The sequence below is a fragment of the Chroicocephalus ridibundus genome, chromosome 6 (genome assembly GCF_963924245.1).
Source record: "Chroicocephalus ridibundus chromosome 6, bChrRid1.1, whole genome shotgun sequence".
NCBI lineage: Eukaryota > Metazoa > Chordata > Aves > Charadriiformes > Laridae > Chroicocephalus > Chroicocephalus ridibundus.
In genome coordinates this window covers 11,504,789-11,531,045 of record NC_086289.1, presented here as the reverse complement: position 1 = coordinate 11,531,045, position 26,257 = coordinate 11,504,789, and the positions used below count along the sequence as shown (strand labels likewise).

General features: G+C 41.9%; 1 protein-coding gene across 3 annotated transcripts in view; it reads left to right on the top strand.

Annotated features, from left to right (window-relative positions):
- The first annotated feature begins 4,380 nt into the window (after positions 1-4,380).
- Positions 4,381-26,257, top strand: part of SHOC2 (SHOC2 leucine rich repeat scaffold protein) — a 69,522-nt gene continuing 47,645 nt past the window's right edge. Inside the window, exons 1-2 of one of the 3 annotated variants that reach the window (XM_063338004.1) lie at positions 4,548-4,577; positions 5,458-5,613. The gene's annotated coding sequence lies outside the window, so the exon portion shown is untranslated. Of the gene's footprint in view, positions 4,494-4,518; positions 4,578-5,457; positions 5,614-26,257 lie in introns of those variants that run through there. The other 2 variants (XM_063338006.1, XM_063338005.1) reach the window with 2 other exon arrangements.

The following is a 26,257-nucleotide window of genomic DNA, read 5'->3' as shown; positions in this document are numbered from 1 at the left end:
TATATCATACATTTGCTTTGTAGAACCAACTAGAGGAAAAAGCAAAAATAATTTCTTCTCACTCAAGTAAGCAGACCTGACTCCGAACACATAAAAGGAAGACGGTAAAAATAGCGACATTTTACTGTACTGTAGTCCTTCAAAGAGAACCACATTTTGAGGTTCCCTTTCTTTGCATCCTTTTTTGTATTGCAACAGCATCTCGCACCAAGCAGAAACTTTTACTCTGGTGGGCCAGTCTCTGTTTTCAATGTGACGGATCTTCTCAGCTGCTCCGTTGCAGGATTAGCTTCTAGACATTGACGAGGGCTCTGAATGTCTGCGTGCATCCTTCAGGTACAGTTTCTGGGCCTAGCACCCTTCCTCGCTCCCTGAGCTGTGCCAGCTCTTCCAGCCTTCCCAGTTTTTGTAGACTCACAATAAAGGCAGCAGAGCTAAGCTTACATTCAACAGGAAGATGGAAAAGCAGTGATGAAGGCATACACTGTTTTTGTGATCACTATGATGCTCACAAAATGAAATGGACTTTGTCATGCCATCAGCCTTCAAAACATGTGCCTCTCCCCCAAAGCCACTGAACACGTTGCAACCCTTGCCCAAGAGACTGAAGCCAAACTTCTGGTAATCTGATGATTAAAGAGAAGAGAAAAGAATAGGATAGGGCAGGAAGGTCTGGGTAGATTGAGGTGTAGATGAGAGGAAGATAAAACCAAGGACCAGGAATTCGGAGATTTAAGATGTGATAGAGGGAGACTGAGATTCACAAAGAAAGTGAAACTGGGAATTAGAGTAGTTTTATGCTGAGACTGGCTGGCAAGGAACTAGCAGCAGGGGAAGGACAGAAGACACAGCAGAATTCAGTTTGCCAGTACAAGACGAGAAGGAAAAGACAGGAAAGTCAGAGGGATAGGCACTGAGATGAAGAACCAGCCAAGACATTGAACTAGGACCTGTTGGAGGTTAAGAAAGGAGAGGTCAGGCACAGCCAGAGGGGAGGGGAATGGAGTATGGGGGAGACCTGTGGGAGGCAGCCCGGCACAGGGCAGAGCAGAGGGGTGTGTGGGTGGAAAGGGACAAAACGGGCTGTGCTCGCTGGGACATCCTGACTTCCAGAGCTGGAAGTGGAACAGAGCTTCCCTGAGGCTGGCCTTCACGTTGGCTCAGACAGCAAAGAATTTGGCTCTTGTGCTGTCTGCCCCAGCCCGCAGTACAGAAACAACTAGAATTGAGTGTCCTTGGATGAGGCAGCAGCAGCTGCCTGCCTGGGGGAGGAGAACGGGCTTTCTTGTAGTTGGATGACAAAAATTTTACAGTTGGGAGGAGGTAGTGAAAAGGCCACATTACCAAGAGAGAAAGGGTCAATTCATTAGTCTGGCTGCCACTAAATTAAGAGAAGGCAAGTGGGGCTATTATATCAGAGGTATCTGAATTCAGTCAAAGATGATTATGAAGTTGCTAGATTGATCTTGTGGTCAGCTTAAGCAAGCTTAACTAATTAATTGCTTTATTTTAGTTCATTGTGTAAGAGCTAGCTCCTAATAAATCACACTGCTTTGTAGAAACATGCTTGAAACAACTGTGTAAATACTAAATAGCCTTAGGAATGGTCTTATGAACCCACTGAATAATCCGAATTCCAACACTTATCCCCCTCTGCTGCTGGTCTAGATGGGGGATAACAGTCCGCTGTTGCCATCTCTTTCTCCTTGAGTGAAAGGGGCAGGGGTCTGTGTTGGGCATACAAAGGTCCCAGCATGGCTGATGACCCATGGAGGTGCTGTGATGCTGCGTGGTCCTGCACCGACAGTTGTCCTTTTCAGGAACACGGGAAGTGCTACAGCTGTTAAAGGAACATTATGAAGGTTGCAAAGCCAAGCGTTTAAAAGTTAGGCAATGTCCAAATGAAATTGACAGTGAAACCTTAATTCAGAATCTGTATGCATGTAGATTATGAAATGCTCATTAATTATATTTCACCTCCTGTTTATTTCAGCGTGAATGGCAGTAATTCAGCATCCTTGCACAGCTCTATGGATTTTCTGGGGCAATGGAGACTGAGGGACCTCTGACTTACTGTCTGTGGATCTATCTTAAGGATTGGTACTCAGTCGCAATACCACAAAGTTCAAAATACGGGCCTGTCAGCGTAGCCACGTGATCCTGACAGACCCTTAACTAATTCTAAAGATTGTGACTCTCATACTTACCTTCTACACTGGGCCAGGTCTGTGTTGATGAAGATTTGGGGACAAACAGTGCCGATGGAGGCTGGGAGTAGGTTGGAGCTGAGCTCTCCAGCATCCAGTAGGAGGGTATAAAATTAACTGCGCCATTTGTGCAGATTAAAAACAAATCTTGCGTGTATGAATTCTGCCTTTGCAAAAATGTCTGTTAGTTCTGATTGTTGGCACAAGTATTACTGTAGTATCAGTCTAATCTCATAAGACATATTAAGGAATTGCAGCAGAAGGGTGGAGTTATCAGTATAAATTTCTTGGCTGATTCCTTGTCTAGTGACAATTGTCCTGCTCTGCTTTATATCAGCTTTTCAGTTTAATGTTTCGTCATTAAAAGAGCAAACGAGGTTTTTTTGAGTATAAAGTAACATTTTTTAGATATCAAATCTTATTTTTGAAAGCAAAGCGAGTAGAAACAGAAGTAAAATCTCTAACAGAACCAGAGTACACATAGCACGTATCCTTTGTACATACTTCTTCAATGCTAAAGCAACTGGGCAGTGGCACTTTGCACACAAGAAGCCTGAGAAATGTAAAGGTACAGCACAAACAAAGCATTCAGATCCTTCCTATGCATGGTGAATGCGCTGTGGTCTTTAAAATAGATGTTCTATGTAGACATCTGTGTGTGTTCAAATAAGCTACACAAGAAAAAAATCTTTCAGACTCCAAGCTTTTTAGGGCAAAGCATGTATTTCCATGTCTTCTAAGGGATCAGTGCGCTGTCCACACTGAAGGTTTTACTGAGTAATAAAAACAAATAAACATCCAGTCATTGTAAGAAATATTGTCACTAGAAAACATCACCTGGTTTCTGCCCAGTGACCCATTATGCCAAAAAGCCAGTTCTGCTTTTAACACTGTCCAACATTTATTAGTAAAAAAAGTGTGTAACCACATTGAACTGTCTGGTTTGCCAAAGAATCACACAAGGGAAACTGGCAGAACCCAGATAATCCAACGTGGATAGCCTTGTTCCACTGAAACTATGCTCTGTGGTTGTCAAAAGTTGTAAAAAACTGATGGAAATAGCAGATACTTGGATCTGACTATCTGATGTAGGAAACGGTTCCCGAATTTACTCATGGATTTGATTCTGCTGAGGCAGCTGCTGTTCCTTTCAAACGTGAGACAGTGGGACCAGTCCAGACCAGCAAGTATTGAGATCAATTAGTAAACTCCCGCTAGCTTTAATGTGTTTTAGAAATTAGAAAGTTGCGCTACTACTGCAGTGCAGAATCCATCTAGGCTTGAAAGGGGAACTGATTGCAGCCGCCTGAGAATTTAGCATTAAAAAGCTAAACCTTTCTCAGCAAAATACCGAAAGATCTGTTATAACAACTTGTCAAAGAACTTGCTTTTAAATCCCATCTGAAATGAAATGACGACTGATGGCAGATGCTCTGTCACACTTGAGCATATTTGTCTACGCCGAGGTATAGTTGCCACCTTCTGAACGGCTACCGCCATTTCTTGCAGCTCCCACGTACATTCCTTGCAAGGGCGGCTTGGTCACACTTAGCCTGTGGTATCTTCTACAGAAAGAACAGTCAGCACAACGGGGTGAGGTTATAGCCGGTGAGAACTGGGGAGGGTCCCGATTTTGTGGAAAAAAGAAACATGGGAACATCGCAGTCCCCTGGTCCGTCTCCTTCGCGCTGTCTCAGTAGGTAAGGGTGACCCGCAGCAGGAGCGGGGAGGCTGGGCCACACACGGAAGAGCTGCAGAACTCATTATACTCGAACTTCTGATCCTGTCTGTCCTGCGGGCAAACTCTCCAGTTAACCAGCGGGGCCGGCGGCAAAACAGTTCCCGTTGCGATACTTTAATGAGCGGCAGGCAGTAACGGACGGAGCTACGGGCTGTCCCCCCCGCTGCGGGACACCCTGACACAAGTTTCTCCCCGGTGTCGCAGCGGTGACACGACGGACGGTTCTCCGGGGTGTGAGGCCGCGGGGGCTGGTTACCTGTCCGGGCTGCCCCACAGCCGCGGGGCTTACGGGACACCGAGACAAGCGTCAGAAGCGGCGGGGAGGCCGGCCGGCAGCCCGGGAGGCCGGTGCAGGGTCCGTACAGGCCCTTCCCCCGCCCGCCCCACCGCCTCCCCCGTCGCCAAGGGCAACCGGGCTACTTCCGCCCGCTGCCAAGATGGCGGCGGCGCCGTAACCTGGAAGCGGTCGGCGGCCCCGCGCCTCGGCGGGCCCGCCCCCGTGGTGCGGCGGGAGGTCTGTGGGCGGGGAGTCCCGTGACGGCTCGGTGCGCAGAGACGGTGGCCGGCAGGGGCGGGTGGGGAGGAGGAGGGGGGCCGAGCGCGCCTCGGGAGGATGGCGGAGCCGCACGGTACGGGGCGGCCGGGCGCGGGGCCGCGGCGGGGTTGGCCGCCGCCGGGGGCGTCGGGGCGCGCTGAGGCGGCGGCTGACAGCGGGCGGGGTGGGCCTGGCGGCGGCCGGGGGCGGTGGCGGGGGAGGCGGGAGGCCGCGGGCACAAAGGCGGGGAGGGCCTGGGCGGCAGGTAACCGGGCGGGGGGCGCGTCCCCTCAGCGCGGCGGCGGGGCGAGCTCAGCCCCAGCCCGGCCGGGCTCTGCGCACCGGCAGCCGGCGAGCGTGTGTTCGTGGGTGCCCCGGCGGGGTGCAGCCCCGCCCGGCAGCCGCGGGGCCCGGGGCAGGTGGGGCGGGCCGGGCTGGGGGCGGCCGATCGCCCCGCCGGGCTGGGCGGCCAGGGCTGCCCCCGCTCCGGCGGGCGATGGCATCGACCGGCCGCCGCCACAACAACAACAGCAGAGAAAGAGAAAGGAGGAAGCTCCGCTTTACAGCCTCACCTCTCCTCCTCCCCGCCGGCCCCCGGTACCGGGAGCCGGCAGGGGAAAATTGAAGAGACTTGGCGTGTGTGTAGTGGCACTGACGCTCGGGGTAATTAATGATTATCGGCGTTCAGGGTAATGATTACATCTGCTGCTGTGTGGTGCCAGTGCTGTCCCACACCCTCCCGTTGAGGCGTGAGGCTCTTTTTCCTGTTTCACCCCATGTATTTATTGTGGCGGTTCTGATGGAGCCGGAGAGACAGAATCTCCTTTCAAAAGCCGTCGCTTTCCTGCCTAGCCAGGTGGTTTTCCCGGTGTTTAAAACGGAGAGGTGTTGCAGAGAAAGCGGTGTGACAGCTTCCCGCCTGTATTCGTGGCTGTAGAAGGTGTTTTCACCGAGCGGTACCTGTCTTTCTCTAGGGAACGGCTAAAAAGCTGTAGTAACCGTAGGGAAGGTGAACGGCCGTGTGTGTTGACTAAAATCGCGACTGGGCGTGAGCTGTACAGAAATTCAGAACAACTGAAGTTTAGCGAAACTGCCTTGCTGCTTGACTTCCCCGGCATATTTAGGAGCAGGTACGGAGATGGAAAAAAAAAAAAAAGTTGCAATGTGCGAGAAAACAAAGTACTGAAATAGTACTAGTAATTTTTAACTCGCATATTTGAGATGGGAGCATACGTTTTATTCAGTTCTGCACATGTGCAGACACTTTCGAGGCAGAATATTCATGATCAAGGAGTTGTAATTGTTTGTATTGTTATTGCTGCTGTACTTGATCAGGATTTTTTGGGACCATTGAAATAGAAATTAAGATGGTTTTAATAACTACCTTCAGGGTCTTAATTTTCTACAGTTTCTTGTTTGCATGTTTGACTTTCTACTTGTTGTCTTCTTTTTATCTTCTAAACGTTTTTTTTTTTTTTAAATCACTAGTCATTATTGGATGCTTCTATTTATAAAATCAAGGGCTTAAAGTAGGTGGCGGTCAAATTAAGTCACACTTATTTACAGCCATATTTCAGGCATATGTTGTATGGTGATCTTGATATAATCCTAGCCTGGTTTTGGGAAAGATTTACTGTATCCTATGAATTTGTTATTACACTGCTGTGCATGCATTTTAATTTTAGTAACACCCTTATCCTCTTAATTCCTGTTGAATGATTTGGGTTTGACTATTTTGATTTTCTGTGTAATTATTCTTTGCTCTGTATGAGTGAAATGGGAGAATATTTTAGTAATTTGAAGCTGGTTTCTTTTTAATTTAGGCTAATGTTTGTCAGCCATCAGGATTTCTGTACGTGTGGCAAGACAAAACATGTACATCAGGCAAAACTAATTTTATATACAATCTTGTAATACAGAAAGATGATTCCAGACAAAGCTCTCCTTGAGTCCACAGCCTTCCTTTGAGGAATACTGAGAAATCCTCGAAGCGGATGCTGTCTTCTGCCACGTCCCTCTATTCTGTTCTTTCTAGAAATGTTAAACAATCCCCAGCAATTTTTCTTAGGGATGATGGTAAGGGTAGGGTCGATAAACAGTGCTGATTGCGAATAGCTGCTGTTCCCCGTCTAGTTTTTCCTTTCCAGCGTGACATATCTATAAGGCAGGAGGTGCTGGGAGGGGCGTTCCTTTGTTATGTTGACACTTAAATCCCACTGACGGGTGTATTCTCCTCCAGGAATTCTGTGTGATTGAAGGGATTCCTTCAGACGACAAATATTTTCTCCAGCTGTCTTCCTGCACTCTTAGCCTATGTACAGAAATTAATTGCTCTGAAGATTGCTGTGCGTGTGCCTTTTAGGAAGCCCTTGGATTGATTGTGACTTGGCTGTGGCTTTCTAGAAAAGAATGTTTCTGCTGAAGTGGGGGGTGTGTGTGTGTATGTGCGTGTGGCGGTCTTGGCTTGTCACAGCGTGAGCTGGCTGCTGCTGACCTGTGTACAGTACCCATGAAATAGGTGGATGTGTGTGCTTGCATGTGTGCGTGGTGCTCGTGCATCCTAATTGAATTAAGGCTGTAAAAGTGTCTTCTGCATGTTACGAGTGAGAAGGATCGCATTTTGTGATGCCTTCTTGACAAGGCTGAGGAAACCCTGCAAAAACTGAGCTCCCTTTCAGGAAGGTTCAGTGTGATAATAAGGAAATAAAACTGCATTAAGAGATCTCAGATCTTCCAAAATAACCATCGTGGAGAATTAGGGTGGGTGCTAAAAAGGAGCCGTATCTCTCTAGCAGCAGGTTCTCCTTCGTGTCTGGAGAGAGATGAAAACTTGTGTGCCTGGAGGGAGGGGAAGGCAGCGCTCGCCCCTTCTCCTCGCCGGCCTCAGCCCCCGGGACGGCTCAGCCCCGTTGCCCACCTCACCCTACCCTCCTCAGCCGCTGGCTTTCGGGTGCTTTCTCTGGTTGCAGCCCCTGGTAATGTGTACCCACGTCCAGCAGCCCGCCATACCCTCTCGCCCAGCTTGGCTAGCGACATTTCCCACCCAAAACGCTTCAAGGATCATTGCTTTTTTTTTTTTTTTTTTTTTTTTTTACGTGGCAGCTTTGTGGATGCTCTTTTAATTGAAGCGGGACTTGCTTTCCTCTCTGTCATTGTAATACCTTGTGTTTATTTTTACTGCATGCAACTGCATCTCCGAGGAGATATTTCTGTCTCTTTTTTTCTGGTGGGTTTGTGTTGTGTGTATGAGAGAGGGCTGGGGAGGACGCAGTAGTGAAGACTAAACAGCCAGTTGTAACTAGATTGTAGAGGTAAAAAGAACCCTTGTTTACATTAAAATTGTACCGGCTGACATAATCTAGTCTGTTAGATACAGTAGTCTTGTTATGTTACAAAATGTACCGGGATAAAATGTAACAGGTTGTATAATAAGCAGGTAATGTTTGCGGTATTAGCCATTGACCTTAATTTGCTTGTTTTTTGCTGCATTGCTTGGGCTTGACCGTGTTGTGAAATACACATAACGTACTATTACATCTGGGCTTTCTCCGACACCAAATTTGGTTCAATAAAGGCATTTTCAGTATAGCAAAACAATGGTCTCTGGATAAAACCAGATTTTTAGTTATTAAGAATTTTTCCATCATTAACCTCTAGGTAATGGCTATTTTTGTACAGAAATTCTCCAGTGTTTATAATTTCTTTTAAAAAACTGATTGTATACGACATAGTTAATTTCTGCCTTTAAGACCGTTGTAGTTCAAGTACTTTAGCTGTATTGCTCTACAAGAGAAATACATGAGAGAACAGAGCCTATCATATAATTGTAGACATGCTGATTAGCGTGAGAATATGTTAAGAGGCTGTGAATTGGTGTAGATAAATACTAGGATGCATGGTCAAGGGACTTCTTAGAACAATCTGGCATGCCTGTGTACTTGATTCTTTTAGGAGACTTAAACGTATTTGTTTGCTTTTTGGTTTTTCTACAAAAGTGTAGTCTATATTCTCAGGGTGGATATATGCAAGCCTGCCTCCCTTTCTGTTACAAAAAGTGCTGGAGAGTATTTTTTTGCCATGGGAAAGTATGTAGCTGTTTGTTTATTATTATTTTTTTTATTATTATTTTTTAGCATTGTTGAAAGTTTGCTACTTGCCTGTTAGTGGTGGTGGGGTTCTGCAGAGAGGAGCAGCCCTGGGAGGCGAGCGCTGCTCCAGCCGGGTTCATCTGGGGAAACACGCGACTGGTTGTAGCTTGTTCTTACCTTTGCCATGCTAATCCTCAACGTGCTTTTCTGCCTTAAAATGCTTCAAGTTCTACTACGTATGAGCAAGATTTGATCCAGCAGACAGTATTACACGGGTGATGCTACAGATCCTGTATCCGGTGCAGTGGACCTGCCTACCCTGTGGTCGGAGGCTTTTTGTTATGCATGCATCCTAATTGTTCTTTCTGTTGGCTTTGTACGTAGTCTGAAGGGGCTGTGCACCAATGCAAATAGCCTTCTTAATACCTTATGCATTTGCATTATAATGGCTGCATAAATATTGCAGCACATCTCGGTTCACTCTCTCACTGCTTTGACTGCTGGGGTTTAAAATAGTTTCTTTCTGTGGCATAGATCTTGTTCGCGCTTGGTATCGCATTTGAGAGGGGTTCTGCAGTGCATCTTTATTAAATAGTGAAGCCTGTTTGCGATGAGGTGCAATTTTAACTTATCCATGTTCTAGTCTCCTACTCCTTTCAGCCCACAGGTTGATACAGGTACTTGTAAGAAAAAAAAAATAAAGCTTGAGCAGTTTTTCACCAACTATTTCAAAACTTGCTATATTTGGGGTTGCAAAACATGTTTGCTTGAGATTTGGTTTTGCGTTTATTTCCAGAAATCCTATAGATGTCTGTGGGAATATTTTATGCATAAGGAATGTGAAATATTCTGCCACCATTGGTTTAGTGCTGAAGCATTCAGTGACTTACGACTAACTTTACCAGAAGCACCCTGAATTTCCTTTGAAAGTGTCGATGCAGCGATGTGACTGAAAGCAGACACTCTTCTTGGGAACTGGTGGCAGATTGCCATCACCTATCTGTCAAAAGTTTGCTTTACAAAGTTGTTAAACAGAACAGCAATTAATATCACTTACTTGACTCTTAGTGATTCCTAGATGCATAGAGACCTTTTAAAATCATCTAGAAAGCCATCTTTTAAAGGTTTAAATTCATTTCTTGCAGCTACAGCCTTGTTATTAATGTATTGTGTCAAATTTTGGGAACGGTAATATATTAAACTATTACGTATATTTCTTTGGCTAATCAGTTGTAATCCTAGGATTTGTTCTGTCTTACACGGTTTAGTTTGTGAGAACTGCAGCAAGGAAGGCATGTTTAAATCATTTCTGTTTTATATATCTGATGTTAGTAGCTTGTCACTTTTTCACTTGTTTGCACATATTGAAGGGGTAGTGGTTGTTCAGGTTAAGGATATGATGAATAACCCTGTTGCTGGAACTAAAGTTACGAAAACAGTTTTCTGAAACAGTAAGTGATAGTATTGCAAGAAACCATAAATTTACTTGGAACTTCTGTATGATTGATGATTCACTTATACGTGAAGTATTCTGCATAGTGCTGCAAACAACATACATATTGCTGTAATACAGTATTTTTAACACTTATCCTGTCAAAAACTTGTGTCTACTGGAAGTTTAGAATAAGTATTTATGGTGATGGGCATGAAAATACAAGGTTAAATAATGTTGAGTGAAAGAATAAAAGTAATCTTGAAACCCTGACACCTGAGAACCTTAAGCTGTTGTATATGTATACGTCATGTGTACTTGGATTTTAATTATCCATTAGATATTATAGATAATGTTGTTTTAGTATCTCAAAGAATATGGCAAAACCACTTTAGGATTTGCTGTTGTATTGATATCTATGTTTTTGGTGTTTCCATTCTAATAGGAATTAGTATTAAATCAGAAATTGGAGACACGTTTCATTGCAGTTTGAATGGTCAGAATGATCCATTGGTTTGGCATGTTGTGTTGACTGGGGAAAAAAAAATAAACATATTTATTACTTTTATGAAGAAATATCTGAGTGGCAGCCAAAAAGACCAGCATCTGATATTTATTTGTAGCTGAGGTGCAGCAATGGTTGTGGCTATTCAGACTTTTCTTTTTTGCTTTTCCTTTCTCTTGCCTGTGACCCAGTCATGTAAATCTTGGCAAATAAGGGATTTTGCTCTCCAGTATGAGGCTTCTCTGCTGTGACTGGCCGTAGGGGTAACCTCCATAATTGTAGCACGTGAACTGCCCAGTCTCCTGTATAATAGGATTTCTCACTGTTGTATTTTTTTTTATGCTGAAAGTTAGCTTATAATCTGTTTTGTAATACACAGCATTAATCGTGTTTATTGATAATTGTCCTGGGAGCAAATACTTATGTTGTGTCAAAATACTTAGAGCAAAAAAAATACTTATTGATTGTTTTAACTGTTGCAAGGATTTTCTTTTTTTTTTTTTTTTTTTTCACAAAAGAAAGCAATTCAGTGTGTCACTGTAACTTAAAGCTTGTATAGCGCAACAATGAAGGTCCTAATAAATTTGTAGATAATTGGCCGAAGTTATACATACAGTGCAACTGCAGGTGCTGGATAAAGTGCTTTGTGCCATGGAACAGTTCAGGTTCTTAGCTTCAGTCTTGTTTTTCCTTCATGTCATACCTAATCCAGCAAAATACTGGAGTTTATTCCATCCTCATTAAAAAAAATAAATAAAAAAATCCCCCCAAACACAACAACACCCCCCCCCCCCAAATCAACCCTCAGTTGTCCAAGGCAAGGAAATAATTGAGTAATCCTTATTCTCTTTATCAGATGAACTGTTGTATTTCTGAAATTGTGATGGTAGAATTTTGTGCTCTTTTATATTCCCCTTCCCCCTCCTCCTTGAGTCAGCCTCTGCAGAAAAGCAGAACTGTGTTTTTCTTTTAGTTCTAAGGGATAACCGCGCAGACAGGAGTCGTCTTCAGATTTCTGTAAATGCCAAGTCCTGTTTAGAAGCATTTAGTTACACGGAGTCACTATGTGTAGCAGAGAGAAAATGACTTCACTAGCAAACTATATGGCTCCTGGAGGCATCAGGTGGCTTAATGCGTAAACAAAAGTCCACAGCAGTCAAAAATAGATCTTTATAAAAAGAAATAGTACAAAAAAGTGAGCTCCTAAACAAGGAAGTGAAGGGCTACCAGAGAACCCATCTATATAGTCCTGCAAAATGCTGATCATAGCGGGATATAAAGGACTTATCATGAAGACCCATTTTGCTGTTGCTTCTGATGTAGCACTCGGAGTACATGACTTCTAAAAATGTTTCCTTTAGAGAAATGATTGTACAATCAAAGGGTTTAAAGCCAAGAAAAATCCTATAAAATATGCATAATTTGGAGTGATTTGCACAATTTTCTTATTGAAGGGGTGGATGGGTTAAATGGAGTCTCAGTTCAAATGTTCTTGTTAACATACTAAATCTGCGACAATTACTTTTCTAATAGATTTTAAAATCTAATGGCTATTGTACAGTACTTGCAAAACCTAAAATATTTCTTATTAAAGAGAATTTTATAATACTGGCAGTTACATGAGCTATATTGAATTTAAGATTCTAGATTATTTCTTTTCATGAAAAGGGAAATTTATGTTAGTAAATAACATGAATTAAGGTACCTGGGAACTTGTCTTTGTGCAGCAAATTTTGTTCTGGTAAGTCCCTCTAACTCTTTTGAACTCTTGGACAGTGTGCAGATGATGGCAGATTTCAGGTTATCATTTTTTTTTTTCATGGTGGGGCTACATATTTGCTTTTGGGAATATTCAAACAATTGTTTGGCAGCTTTCTTGATAGCATATTGTGTGTGGCAGGCCTAGTGAGGAAGGAAATGAAAGTTTAAATATTATAGCCATGAGCTGTAATTCACATAATAAATAAAACAACCTTGATTTTTTTTTTTTTTTCCCCCCGTGACTTCATCCATAAATTTATTTTCTGTGTTTTAGGTCATCATTAGACACGTTTTTACAGTAGTGATTTCTCTTCTCTCTTCCCTATAAGAAGTCTTCAGATAAATGTTGGTAGTTATTTCTTGCATTCAAACTGTATACTGTCTTGTCTTTTAAAACTGTCTCTTTGCAGTCCAGCTCTTTGAGAAGCCCTAAGTCATACCCAAACAGATATCAAGGTTTCAGTTACGTGCTCTCACTGTAGTATCATGTTTTCTTCTTCTAAACCGAGAGGCTGTTTATTGAACCAATTAGCTGTTGGGTGCAAGCCAGAACTTTCTCCTGAAATCAGAATTAATGAATAAACAAATTAGACTGGAAGGATTTCTCATCTCAACGGGCAGTCACAGTTAACGTGTGACAAGGACGCGGTTCATCTCCTTCAGCCTCTGAGTCCGAGTGTGTCTGTGTCTATACTCAGTCCTGCCGAAATCCGTGGGGTAAACTGTTGAGTATGGATCGCACGTTCACATCATATATTTGATGGTATGTCTGTCTTGGAATGTTTTTGAAACCATTCCAGCTCTTCTGTAGCCAGCAGATGGGATGCACACGCCTTCATTAACAGGCAGTTAACTCCACTGGTACGACTGAATTTTCATCACGCTCCGGGTCTCTGACTTGGCTCTTTCTGCATTCCAGCTCCCACTGTTTGTTCTGCTCTCTCTGAGAAGAAATCGGCATTAGCATTACATGCTCCTGCCCTCCTGTGGTAACGAAAACCTAAGTGTTTTTCTCAAAATCGCGTTGTATAAAAATAAAAGAGAAAGAGAGGAGAATAAGGAACTAATTTTTCTCTACTGGAGCAGCTGCTCGCATCTCTCAAGATGTACTTTTCCTTTTTGGTGAAGTGTTCTGCCTCAAAAGCCCTGAGAAAATCAAAGTCACTTCTAAACTTGCTGTTACAGTATCAAAAAGACCTTGTAGCCTTTTATAGCTTTGAAGTAACCTTCTGGCCTTTTCACATCATATGTGCTATTCCTTTTGCATTAGAGTTGGGAAACTAAGGCACAGAAATTACAGGGAAGATTTTTAACAGGAGTAATGGCAATGCGATTGCTCTGCCTTCCCGTCTGTGAGCCGGTGGGAGCTGAAACCCAGTTCCTGTATGAGCCATGGAGAGTCCCTCTGGCCAGGTGACCCATGCCAAGCTCACCAGGAGGAAGGAGAAGAGGTGGGTCGCAACCCCAAAGTTACCACTCCTTCCAGACAAGCAAAAGGTCGAGTGAGGCAAACGTGTGCAAAACGGTCACTGCCATGAAATTTTTATGGGTAACGAAAGCCACGCAGGGTAGCGTGTTAGATCTCTGCACGTGTGGGAGGGTAAGAAGTAGTCACGTTGCCTGAAAGGATCCTGAAGTGGTTGTGGTGTGTGTGTGACCTCTTGTTTCTTTAATGATCCTCTGTATTAATAATACTAAAAGAAGGCTGGTCTCATCTTGGTTTCAAAATTAATGGTATATATAAACTGTGGACATACAGCTTCGATCTCTTCAGGCAAATGTTTATGTGTTATTCTCAACATGTAAAGTATTGGAACAAGAAATCTGTGTTTGTCACAGCTTTCGCTCCTGTGAGTTCCAGTGTCTACTGAAACTGGCGTTTTGCTTAAACCTGCTTCGTGTTAGCAGGGAGACTTTCACAGTTTGCACGCCATTGGTTCTTTGGGCCAGTTTGTTCGCTGTCTTTACAAATATTTAATATAAACTGATCACTTGTATACCATAGTAATCTAAAAGTATGCTTTAGAGCTGTGACTACTGATTTTCCCCCATCTTTTTGTAATTTTACAATGTCATTTTTGGTCCCACTTAATCTATGAAGCCCCTTAGTTAACAGTGAAAATACACTACACAGATTTCCAACATAAAGGAAATGCTCCAGAATAAGTTTCTGTAACCTTTGCTGTAAACTTCTTATTTTGTGACACAGAAATAAGTTAACACAAGGTAAAATGGTGTGTGGAGCATGAAAGGTTCTCATTGCAACTGCTTGTCTGTGTGCCCTTATCCCGGGGTAACGTGAGTTACACTGCCAAGTAACTGGTATGCTGGAGTGTTTGACTATTGAGTTATTCTGTTTGTGAATCTATCTGGAGATATAAAGTTTTCAAACAAAAGTAGAGGGAGGGAGCATGGAAGGCTTGTATGTGAGTGCTGCTTTCAAAATGCTGCTGTTATCTAATGCTTTTTCTAAATAGGAATCTAATAATGGTTTGAACTTTTCTCTTGCACTTTTTCAATGACAAAGCCATGATTTTTCATGTTTGGAGATGATGAGCAAAGGATGATGAGCTGCAGAGAGTTCTGCATGGGTTGTGTGTGGCTGTAAAAGCTCGTGTACTGAATTTCAAGTTGTATGTTTAAGCGCAGAGTGTAGAATAACTGCTCAGCCCCTTGTCTCCCTATCAAGAATAATTTTTCTTTCCTCTCTAAGCGTATCCAAAGGGCAATGAAGGTGGTGAAGGGTCTAGAACGTGAGTCTTATGAGGAGCGGCTGAGGGAACTGGGATTGTTTAGCCTGGAGAAAAGGAGAGACCTTATAGCTCTCTACAGCTACCCGAAATGGAGGCTGTAGAGAGGTGGACGTCAGTCTCTTCTTCCAAGTAACATGCAATAGGACAAGAGGAGCTTTAGATTGGACATTAGGAAGAATTTCTTCACTGAAAGGGTTATTAAGCATGGGAACAGGCTGCCCAGGGCAGTGGTTGAGTCACCATCCCTGCAGGTATTTAAAAAATAGGTGATGCTTAGGGACATGGTTTAGTGGTGGACTTGGCAGTGTTAAGGGTTGGACTTGATGGTCTTAAAGGTCTTTTCCAACCTTAATTCTATGCTTGTAACTTTTGAAGCAGCAGAGGGTGAGATGGGCAACAGCCTGGGATATCTATTTAAATTATGATTTTCATATAAATTAGGCATTGTATAACCTGGTCTATGAACTAAATGAGAGACTAAGGAACTAGTTAACAAGTTTACATTTGTGGGGTTGTACTCTGGCTGTTCCGTATGTACTGCGGGTGTGTGTATATATTCATCCAGTACAAACGTGTTGCTTTTTTGTTACTAAAAGTAAATGGGTGGAACTTGATGAACAGAATGGACTTAATGCTGGGAATGTTACCTTTCATCCAGTTTTTGACCACTTTTCAGGTGGCTGCTCTAATACGTAGTTTACACTGATCCATTACACAGATGATAATTCCAAAACCCCAACGCTTAGGATTCATTTGGATTCTGATTTTCCTTGCTGCCAAAACTCTATTTACCAGCTAGCGAGTGCTGTAACTTGTGTTAACAGTCAGATGGGGCGGACTGGTTGTATGGCCATTTTTCTTCATCTGATGTGACCATGGGCACTTTACATCTCAGTGTACTGTTATTATTATTGATTATTATTAATATGCAGCTTTTAGTGCTGCCTAGTGCTTGCAGCCTAATGTAAATAAAATTTCCGAGCTTGAAAAGCAGTAATAAATTGAAATGAGTTTTTTCTGATATGAAAGCTTAAACGTGTGATCACAGAGCAAAGTAATCGGCCAGTGCAAGGAATTTTGTTCTTTTAAATCAAGCTTTTAGTTTGCCTGTAAGGTTCACTTTTTGGTATGAGGTGTTCTGATATTCTGACACTGTTGTAATTGTACCATTATAAGTGATATATACATATATAAAAATAAAAGGGGGGGGGCAGGGAGGATTACTTCCCCACTGTTTGTGAAGTTCATCAGATTGACTTGTGGATCGCTCAGCTTTATTTTGGTACTTTTGATGGTATGTAGTGGTTCTTGAAGAAGTAATGTGGTGTTTTGTTTGATGCGAGTCTTTTAATATTTGAAACAATATCTAGAAATAATAAACAACAAATTGAGAGCTCCTGATGCTAATATAAGTGACAAAGAAATTTTAACTGGAACAGATGGTATTTTTTTCAGCTCAATTTAGATTTGCTGTTTTATCTGTCTTTTATTTTTTATTAATTTTAAGTAAGACTTCAAGACTTAAGCATGCTCATTGTTAACGGTCTTGGTCTCTAGAAATATCTGATTTCCCCCCCCACCGTGCATTTAGGGAAATTCTCTTTCGACTTGATATATCCCTTAAGCTAAATAGTATTCTGTTCACTCAGTGTTTGAAAAATTATTTAAAAGGAAGATTCAGGAGTTGCTGGGTTGATGCTGTAGCTGCTGCTGCTTGTTAAAGTGTTGGTGTTAGTTTTCCTAAGGAAACGTTTTAGTTGCTAGATTCTTAATAGTTAAATTTTAGTCAAAGCACAGATTATAACGGGTCAAAAAAACCCTCTTAAGCTGCAATGATTGTATTTTCTTGCACTAGTCTCAAGCTTTAATGTTTTTCTTGAGATACCTATAATGAATAGTTGGTCTTTCTACCATAGTTTCTTTAGTGGAAACATTCAGGTGTCCTCTGTTGGCTTCAGTCTTGCTTTTTGAGTGTAAGGACGTGTGCAAGTTTTTTAGTCTTATAAAAAAAAAACCAAAAGAAAAGCACTGTGTTACTTACCCGAGATGGTAAAATTTTACATTCTTGTTTCACTTTACACTAAATAATGATTTTGTTCAAAAAATAATCTAATTTCACTGCTGATTTAATTGTTGTTTTGTTGTGGTGGTGTTTTTTGGTTTTTTTTTTTGTGGTGGTGGTGTTTTTTTGTGTTTTTTTTTTTTTCTTTTTTTTTTTGAGTGAGAGTTCCTCCCTAGTTCTGGGCCTGTATTTGGGAACTGCTTGTTGGTATATGAATACAGATCCCAAAAATAGTGATCAAATGCAATTACTATTTGCAATTATTTCTGACCCCAGAGGGGAAACCCAAATAGGGGTCTGTAACCGTTCCAGTTTTGCAATATAATGGATTTGTAGTAGTATTTAAATTGGTTGCTGATAGTTGATAGCTGAATCCCAAATTTAGAGAAGGATCAAACTCTACTGATGCTTTTGTTTTTCATAGATGCCAGGTTTTCTTTTTGCTGATCTAATGTAGTGTGGAGAGTGAAACAGCCATTTCCTTCTTGCTTTTTGGGATCTCTCTCAGACATCGAAAATACTGCATTTATGGTGCCATGTGCAGATATTCGAAATCTGATTTATGGTCACGTGAACTCTGTAAGACTTGTTCTTAAACAAAACACCAAGCCTCTCATTCACATCAAAAAAATGTCACCTACTGAGTGGTGAATGTTAGTAAGTTCTGTTGCATTCTAGAGATTTTTGTTTTTTAACGTTCAAGCTTTTGTATATTAGCAGCTTTGTATATTGTGTATGCCAGCATGAACATTATGTTGGAGCATGCAGGACAGCATAGCTTGGTAGCAGTACACTGGCCAGAATTGCCTTGCAGGACAATGATTTGCTTCCTTTTTCTGAAGGAGGGGTGGAAGGGCTATTTGGGCAACAAATATTTCAAGCACTGAACTCTTTCTTAGATACCACTTTGTAGCCTCATCCAGCTTGCTGGACATACTAGTACCATGGAAAAGGATGGAGGGGATGGGCAATTTTCTAGCAGGTTCCTGCACAATTATGGTGTGATTGTAAATATAAGAGAGGAAGTGGACCCATAGAAGCATCCCTTGAAGATGTTAGTTTGTCTGGGGAGAGATGAAGAAGTCTTGAATTAAAATGATAGTTTATTAATAAATTCTAGAAGTAGGAAAGAGGTAGTACTGCATAAGATCAAGTGTGCTGAATACAGCCTGCAGTAATGAGCCTGACAATAGCAGGGATCATCTGGCCTGGACTTAGTGCTAATGTTATGTTATTTGCTCTGTAAAATAAGCTAGAGCTTGGTTGTGAGAGAAGTGAGCGGTGAAATAGTATCATCTGCACAGATCTGACACAAGGAATTTAGGAGTTAGAAGACAGTGCATGATGCGTCAAACAAGAGAGGCCGTGATTAAAGCCTCTTTCTCCCAGTCGTGCTTCCAACTGGTAGTCCTCACAACTACAGATCAAATTTTTAGTCTTAGCAAGCAAGAATCATTTTAAATTAAAATTTCCTTGCTTGCATCATGTCTGAATTTGATCTCCATAGGATGCTGATTTAATATAAAGTGATTTTATGTGTACCTTAATTTTTTTAAAAAAAGGAAATTTAAAATGCATGTTTATAGCATTTAATTATATTTTAATACTAAGCCAATGCTGATAATTGTCAGACCAGTTATGTTACTCACTCTGTGTAAGAATTATGGAAGCTTTTGGTTTGGTAGGAATTTGTGTAATACGGACAAGCGTTATTCGGCTCTTCAGATTGCAGCAGATTCTCCACCTTCTGTTTGAAGAATTATTGTCAGAGAATGCAAGAAGGGGAGGAAGGAGGAATCGTGGGGGAGAGAAGCTGCCCCCGTTTGCACAACCTTATGTCCGACAATTACAGGAGCTGGAGGCTGGTAGGGAGGAGAAGGTTTCGTCAGACACATGCTAATCCTTCAGCCCTGCGCAGGAATAAAAGACTTGATGTAATTTGTCTGTTTCTTGCCTTGCAGCAAAGGGAGGGATGGAGAAAGGCTTGGGACAGGACAGTGGAACACAGCACTGGCATGTTGTGCCTTGCTGCAAAGGGAGTGTATACTGAGAAGGTGGCATTGGTGCACCCCCCTGTTGCAGGGGACGCACCAGTTCAGGTCCTGCTCCCCATGCCATCTCTAGTTCTGTTGTCCTGCCTGTCTGCCACTACCCTTTTGTCGTTATTCTGACATGTTCTCTTTTAATCTGAATTACTTCAACCTGTACTACTCGTGTGAGTATCAGGTGGTTGAAATACCCATCTCCTGCCCTGGGCATCAAAGCGAGAATCCAGGCTCCATCACTTTGGCGAGCTGTGCAGCAGAGGTTGGGTGCAGTACAGGGACATGCTGCAAGGAGCCAAGAGCCGTCCTCACCTCTCTGTACATCAGAGAGGAGCCAATGCGGGCAATCCAAACACAGTGAATCACCTCTTTTCAGCTCATACTGCCTAGTGCAGTCCTCCTGTCCATTTATTTAACACGTACAGATTTTGCAAGGTACAAGTGTCTGGAGACCAGCAGGTCTGTTGAGGCACTATGTTGTGCCTCAGCTAGTGTAAAGGTTGCATTTTGCTTAGTCATTTGTTTTACAATAACTTTTAAATGTTCGCAAACAGATCGGATGATTCCTTGCTGAGGTACTTAGACATTTATAAATTACATCTGTTTTTTGTCTAAAGCAAAGGGCAATAAGGTGTAAGAATGTCATTCATTATAAATAGGCATACGGTACAATTTCTTTTTATTTTGCTAGGATAGTGGTACGAATTTTTGTGTACCTTTAAGCTGGCCTCCTTTTTCATCAATTTTTTCAGATTTTCATTATGTTACTTCATTTATTAGAAAGGGATGAGGTAAAAGGCTTATTATTGCATGATATTTGTACAGTATTGTTTAATTCAGTTTGTGTGTCTCAATTTTTTCAGATTCACATTGGTGCTACTTTCTACTTTTACAATACACAAGCCTTTCAAGCATGCCTTTCAAGAGTATATCATCCAGTTGGTTTTTGGCAAGCAGAAATCATGTTTTTCACTATTTCTAGTAAAAATGTCATTGAAGACCTTTTGTTTTTTTAGAAAAAATAAAAAAGGATGCTTCATCTGAACAGATTTTGAAGAATCTGCTTGGAAGGAATCACAGTGGTTTTCTTTTTTCTTTTTTTTTTCTTTTCAAGGAAAACATCTTGTTCCTGTGAAGACACCAAATATATCATGCATTTTCCAGAATTGTTAGTATATGTGAAATAATCTTTTAATCAGGCTCCTAGTTATGAACAAAACACTATTCGGTGCCATTTGGAGTCTTCTGGGTGTCAGGCTGGAGTTTAAGATGTTGTGTGGTTAAGGCTCCTCGACAGCAGGAATGAGCATGAGGAGTATTTGTGGCAGGTCTGGACTTTAGGTGGTTCGTCGTAGGAAGGTGAATAGAGCTTGCTTTCTCTTCCACATTTGTTTCAGTTTTATTTTCTTTCCTGGGAAAGAAGTCTCTGGGGTTGTCACTAGAATCTTGAAGAATGTGGATGAACTTGCAAGAAATTCAAATGTTGTCATCTTTGGGGTTTTTTTGTAATGCTCATGCATTAAATGTTGATTGGAGAAAAAAAACCAAAATGTGTAAAAACTAAACAAAGATACTCTAAGAAGTTACGAAAATTAAGTTTGCACTATAAAGCAGGCAAAATTAGACAGGTGTGAATGAGATGGCTTCTAGTGCTTTAGGTGACCACGTCTGTCAGAATGTGTTTAATACATCTCCAATTATTACATACTTTGCCTTCTTTAAGACCCCTTCTCCATGCAGTGTGTAGGAGCAGGAGTGGTGTTTGACTGATTACTGTCTCAATATTTTTATATCTGTGATATTCTCTTATATGGAGTTTCTTACCAGCTGCCTCTTGCCTGCCACCCATGCCAGCCAGCCTCCCATCCCTGTTCTCCCAGCTCCTGCCTGTTTCTCCCCTCCCATATTTCTCAGCTTGCCTGTGCTCCAGGCAGGAGCTTTTCTCCTCTGTGTGGCCACTGTGACCCCATGGAAGGTGGGGGGAGGATGGTAGGAGGGTGTCTCAGGCAGATAGGAAAGGCCTGTTCAGCCACTCTGCGTTTGACTTGCTCTGTGGGAAAGCCTTATTTCAAAAGAAGTCGGCGTGTAGGAGTCGAGGAGGTGAAACAGGCTCAGGGTTTATGAAATACTCGGCTCTTTGTTGCCAGAGGAATTCCTTGCAGTTTTCTTATTAGAGGTTTGAAAGTGGCCAGGAGTGAATATATGGTGAAATTCACTGTGGCATCAGACATCACCTTAACAGATTTGAAGTCCATAATTTAAAATGAAACGCCATAGTTTTTACGAAATCAGTGTTTAGGTTACCTTTGACATGAACAGAGTAATGTGCGTTTACCAGCTCTGTCTTATAAACAGCCAAACCCCATAAATTATCGTACCTTTTCCCTCTGTTCTCATGTCCCATCAAGGCCCCTCTCCCAAAACAAGCCCCAAAACCCCCAAGGGCTGCCAGGCAGCTGCTGGTAAACATTAGCTTTGAGGAGTGAAGTCTTAAAAAGTTCACCATGATTGAAGAAGCCTTTGCCACAGAGCATTGGCTGTATAGAGCTGTATACAGTGCTATCCGAATCACCCAGAATCCACATCTATTTGCTTAAATAGTATTTCCCTGCTTTATGTCATTATGTTTAATTCTCTTCTGCTCATGGGGGAAAACAGTTGAAAGCCTTGAAGAAGGCTTGGGAGCAATCTTATTCTCCATCACCTTATCAGGGTGTATAATGAGCCTACATTTCTATGGTGCTGTTAATTTAGGAAGTTCCCCAAGGTATTTCTAAGTTGCTTCAGCTTCTCCAGCTGTGGTTGAGCATCATTTCAAGCCGTGGTGCAGGACAGTGGTCTGTCCATTGGAACGTGGAAGCTGTTTGACCATGTGCAGTAACGCAGCACAAGGGGGTAAGGACAGGGAGGGAATAATGCAAAATCCAGTTGAAACTGCAGGGAGAATCTGGGTAGGCAGAATGCAGTTAACCTGGGAAATCCATGTAGCGTTTAATAATGAGAATCTAGCTGGAGTGGACACACGCACTACAGGAAAAATACCATTTCTCTTTGGCGGTTTGTAGTTCTTGCATCTGAATAAGGACTCAGAGGGTGGAAGTGGTCCATCACATCATGTTTAGGCAAATGTTTGCTGGAAAAAAGAGATGTGAGTATTTTAACTTAAATCCAGTTATCTGAAATGTAGCAGCTTCTTTGTACTCTCGTTCTATCAATATACTAACTTGGCCTGAATCATTTTGCCTTTGCCAGGTAAAATGCATTTATTTGAAAGGGTCATATTACAAAACCAAAAAAAAAAACTCACTGGAAAAACACTGGTTAAGCCGTAATGGGGGAAGATGTGTAGATCTTTTTGATTTTTTTCATCCAGAATATTCTAAATTTGTTTTGCATTCCTGTAATGTTTAACTGTATAATGTAAACTTTGGAAAAAATGTGCCATCCTGAAGAAAACAACTCTGGCTGATCATTGTGCAGTTTTCGAATAAATTTTCTTTTTACTTAATTTAGTTGTAACGAAGCGGAAATGTACACTTAAATTGGAGCAAATTTGATTCTGATGGTGGTTGGTATCTTTTCTCTGTAAAGAATGCCGATCTGTTGAAGGAGATATTTATTTTCTGAGAGCAGGTCAAATGCAAAGTATGTTAATAACTTCTAAAAGTGAGGAGATTTGTAACTGGAAACTTATGGGTAAATATGTATTTCTTTTTGGACTTTCAGCAGACACTTGTATATCTTCCAAACTTACTCATGTTAGCTGGAAAGTAAAAGTTATTGCATATATCCTTTTCTATACATTTGTTATATTTAAACTAGGTGTTCGATAAAACAAACATATCCAAGCTTTTCTCATTTTAGCTGAAGATCAAGAACTGCGAATAATCTCAGCTGGAAAAAAAATTGAGCAGAGGCCAGATATTGTGCAGTGCCGAGCTGCCATATGTAGTTATTGTGGCTTTGTCTGCTAGAACATAGAATGTAGAGAGTCATCGCTGTTTTTCATGTTCAGAATGGTCTTAAAAGTGCATTTTAAGTTGATTTTTAGATAGGCTTTTTTTCCTAGCATAGTAACCCTCTGCAAAGGGATCTTGTGACTTCCACAGTTACTAATTATGGTCAGAAAATTCAAGGGACTGAGAGTCATCCAGCACTGAACTTTGTGAAATGGTCATACTTATTACATAAAAGCATGTTGAAGAAGATGAGCGAACTTACTGGATCAAATTTGGAGACAAAGAAACAAAGAGAAATGCTCCACTAAACAATATTTTTGCATTTTTGCTAGGTAATTTTGCATTGCTGGTAGGAGCCAGGGTAGGATGCTACCCTGGATAGTAAGACAGCAATATCTTATTTATCTGAGATGGGAGCTAGCATGTGGTTTGTCCCAATTTCTGTAGGATCAACAAAAATTAAGTTGATAATATAGATAATTAGTAGGTAATATATTGCTCTATGGTTGCTTCATGTGTTTACTTTCTCTCCTGCCCATCATTTTTGTTTTGTCTCCTGTTTGGTTGGTTTTGTTTTGATATGTTGTTTTATTGCCCGGAGGAAACGGTGAATAGAAGAAAAACATTTGATGCTGGTTTAAAGTTTGCATCATCACCTTTGGTGGGACCAGTGCCATTTTCTATCAAATTTGTAACAGCCATGTGTGGCAGGTGGATTCCTTTGTTTCTAGGAACTGTTGAGGGACCTGAGTGGTGGTGCCTGGGTGCTGCATAGTGGTAATAGTGAAGTTTGGTTGTTTTTTTTTTTATAGTGGAAAGTAGGTTTTTGCTACAGCAGGGTGATTTTTATTCAAAGAAGGGTATTGGGTTGATTGTTCTTGTGGCAGGTTGTGTGTCACCAGAGATGCAGAATTTGTATAGTCACAAAAATAACTGGATTTTCCTAGATTAATACGTCCATTTAGAATAACCTTTTTTTATGGTAGGACCTGTACCAAGACTGGGAAACTTGTTTCATCTACCAAGTTACGATTTTCAAATTTCATGTATTATGCAGGATTACACAGCCTGCCGATACAACAAGTTACCATGGAAACGGAGACATGCAGCCCAAAAGGTACATGCTGGGGGACCACACATGCACAAAGTACCTTTTTACATATTAAAATAAGCTGCCGCATGGAGTTAGCAGAATTCTTTGTACTTGCTCTTAGAGTCTATTTCTACAAAAACATGAAATGGTATTTTATAACTTGGCCGAAAAACTAGTGGGTTTTTTTCCCATGAAGGAGAAAAAGACAAAGTGCTTCATAGAAATGATGTCGGAGCGCATAGAATGAATCACAGTATGTATATTTTTGTACTTGCTCGATGAGTTCAAAGGCAGGGCACAAAAGATTCTTTCTACCCCCTAGGAACTGAAGGCGTAGGTGACTTTCTGTCTGCTAGCGTGGAGCCTTCGTGTCATGATAGATCTGGACTTTGGTATGTGACCTGGCATTTAGTGCAATGAAGTACTTCCAGAGAGCAGCAAATCTGGTGTCTGGGGAATGAAAAGATGGATTTGAAAGCTTTGAAACCGGCAGCAGCATCCCTGTGCCTGTGTATTTGCTGTGGAAGGGCAGGATTGTGTTGGAAGCTGGGATGGGGTGTCCTGGGAGATACACCTGGTTCTGCAAGCACAAAGTGATCAACCTCCAAACACCTCTTGAAACTAATTTGCTTATTTATAGTAACTTCAGCTTTAATTGCACCTGAGTTTGTATGTAATTAGGTGCCTACAGTTACAGATGCATCTGCAGATTTAAGAAACCACAAGCAAAACATAAGCAAGCCTTCAAAAATGGGCTAGTTGTTGCCCCCTTGGTCTGATGTTTGTTGAGTTGTTCCCTCAACCTTCAGGTTCTGATGGAATGCGAGACTGGGTTATGCTCAGCTGTTCTGCAGCCGTGGAAGCGGCAAGCGGGCAGGGAAGGATCTTGGCTGTGGTCCTTTGGCAGATGAAGGTATCCTAAAGGGCTTAGCGGGCTCTCGGGGTCCAGGTCTCCTCGCTGGCCCAGCTCCACTGCTTGGGCCGTGCCTGTGGGGAGGCACCAAGCTGCTCCCTCGGTGTGAGAGGGGATTAGGGGGGAAAGTGGGGTCACATCCAGATATACGGAAATCAGGCTGGATTGAGTGGTCTGTAAACTACCATCTGCTGGCCATTCATTTACAGGACTGAGATGAATTTAATGGTCATCCTTCTCTGTTGAACAAGCCAGCCATTGCAGCTGGCGCTAAGAACCATTATAGTATTACGCTGCTGTCCTGTGCTCTGAAATAAAGGAGTTTTCTTCCCAAAGAAGAGAAAGTTGGCATATTCTTTTTGTCGAGATAGATGAGGTGATGTTTTTGATCTCTGGTGATGTGATGGCTGGCGGTTCCCGTGCTGTCTCCATACCTCTGAATTGAGGTTTTGTGTTCAGAGGAGCTGTGCAACCGCCGGGTGACTGATTCAGCACTTTGCTCCCAGCTGGTCTGCGGTGGCTGCAGCAGCAGAAGCTCAAATGCACTTACGCAGATGAAAACTCTCTAGGTCAGATGTTTGAAGCTAGTAAATTGTAGGAGAGAATGTGCTTTGTTTGCAAGTGACTCGTTGGCTTAAGCTATTTGGGTTTTGAAATGAAAGTAGTGACCCATCTTTTTTTGCATGTGTGGTATTGAGAATGGAAAGTCATTGTAGCTGTTTGGGCTGAGCTTTAAATTTCATCCATTGCTTATTGATGTGTTCATATTTGTGGTGTAGTGGAATATGTAATCTTTTTGATAATATCCCATGCTATTCTAAGTAAATGATAAATACTTTTAAGAAGGTAGATTTTTTTTTTCCCCTGTTTGTTTGTGAACAGGTGTTGGCTGCAATTACTAAACACCATTTGAACTCTGCCTTGTTGTTAAAAGCCACTTAGGTCTGACTAATCAGAATTTCCTAGATCAGAATTGCAAACTCAAAACATTTTGGTTTTTATTTTGTAATATAATCATTGTCTGCTTACTCTGGAGTGACAACTATCAGCTGATTCCTTATTTCTTTGACATGTTTAATATGTGGAATAATCCTTTTCTGGTTTTTGGCTTGAAAAGCCCATGCCATGGTGTATACGCTTTGGGTTGTTTAGTACAAGCACAG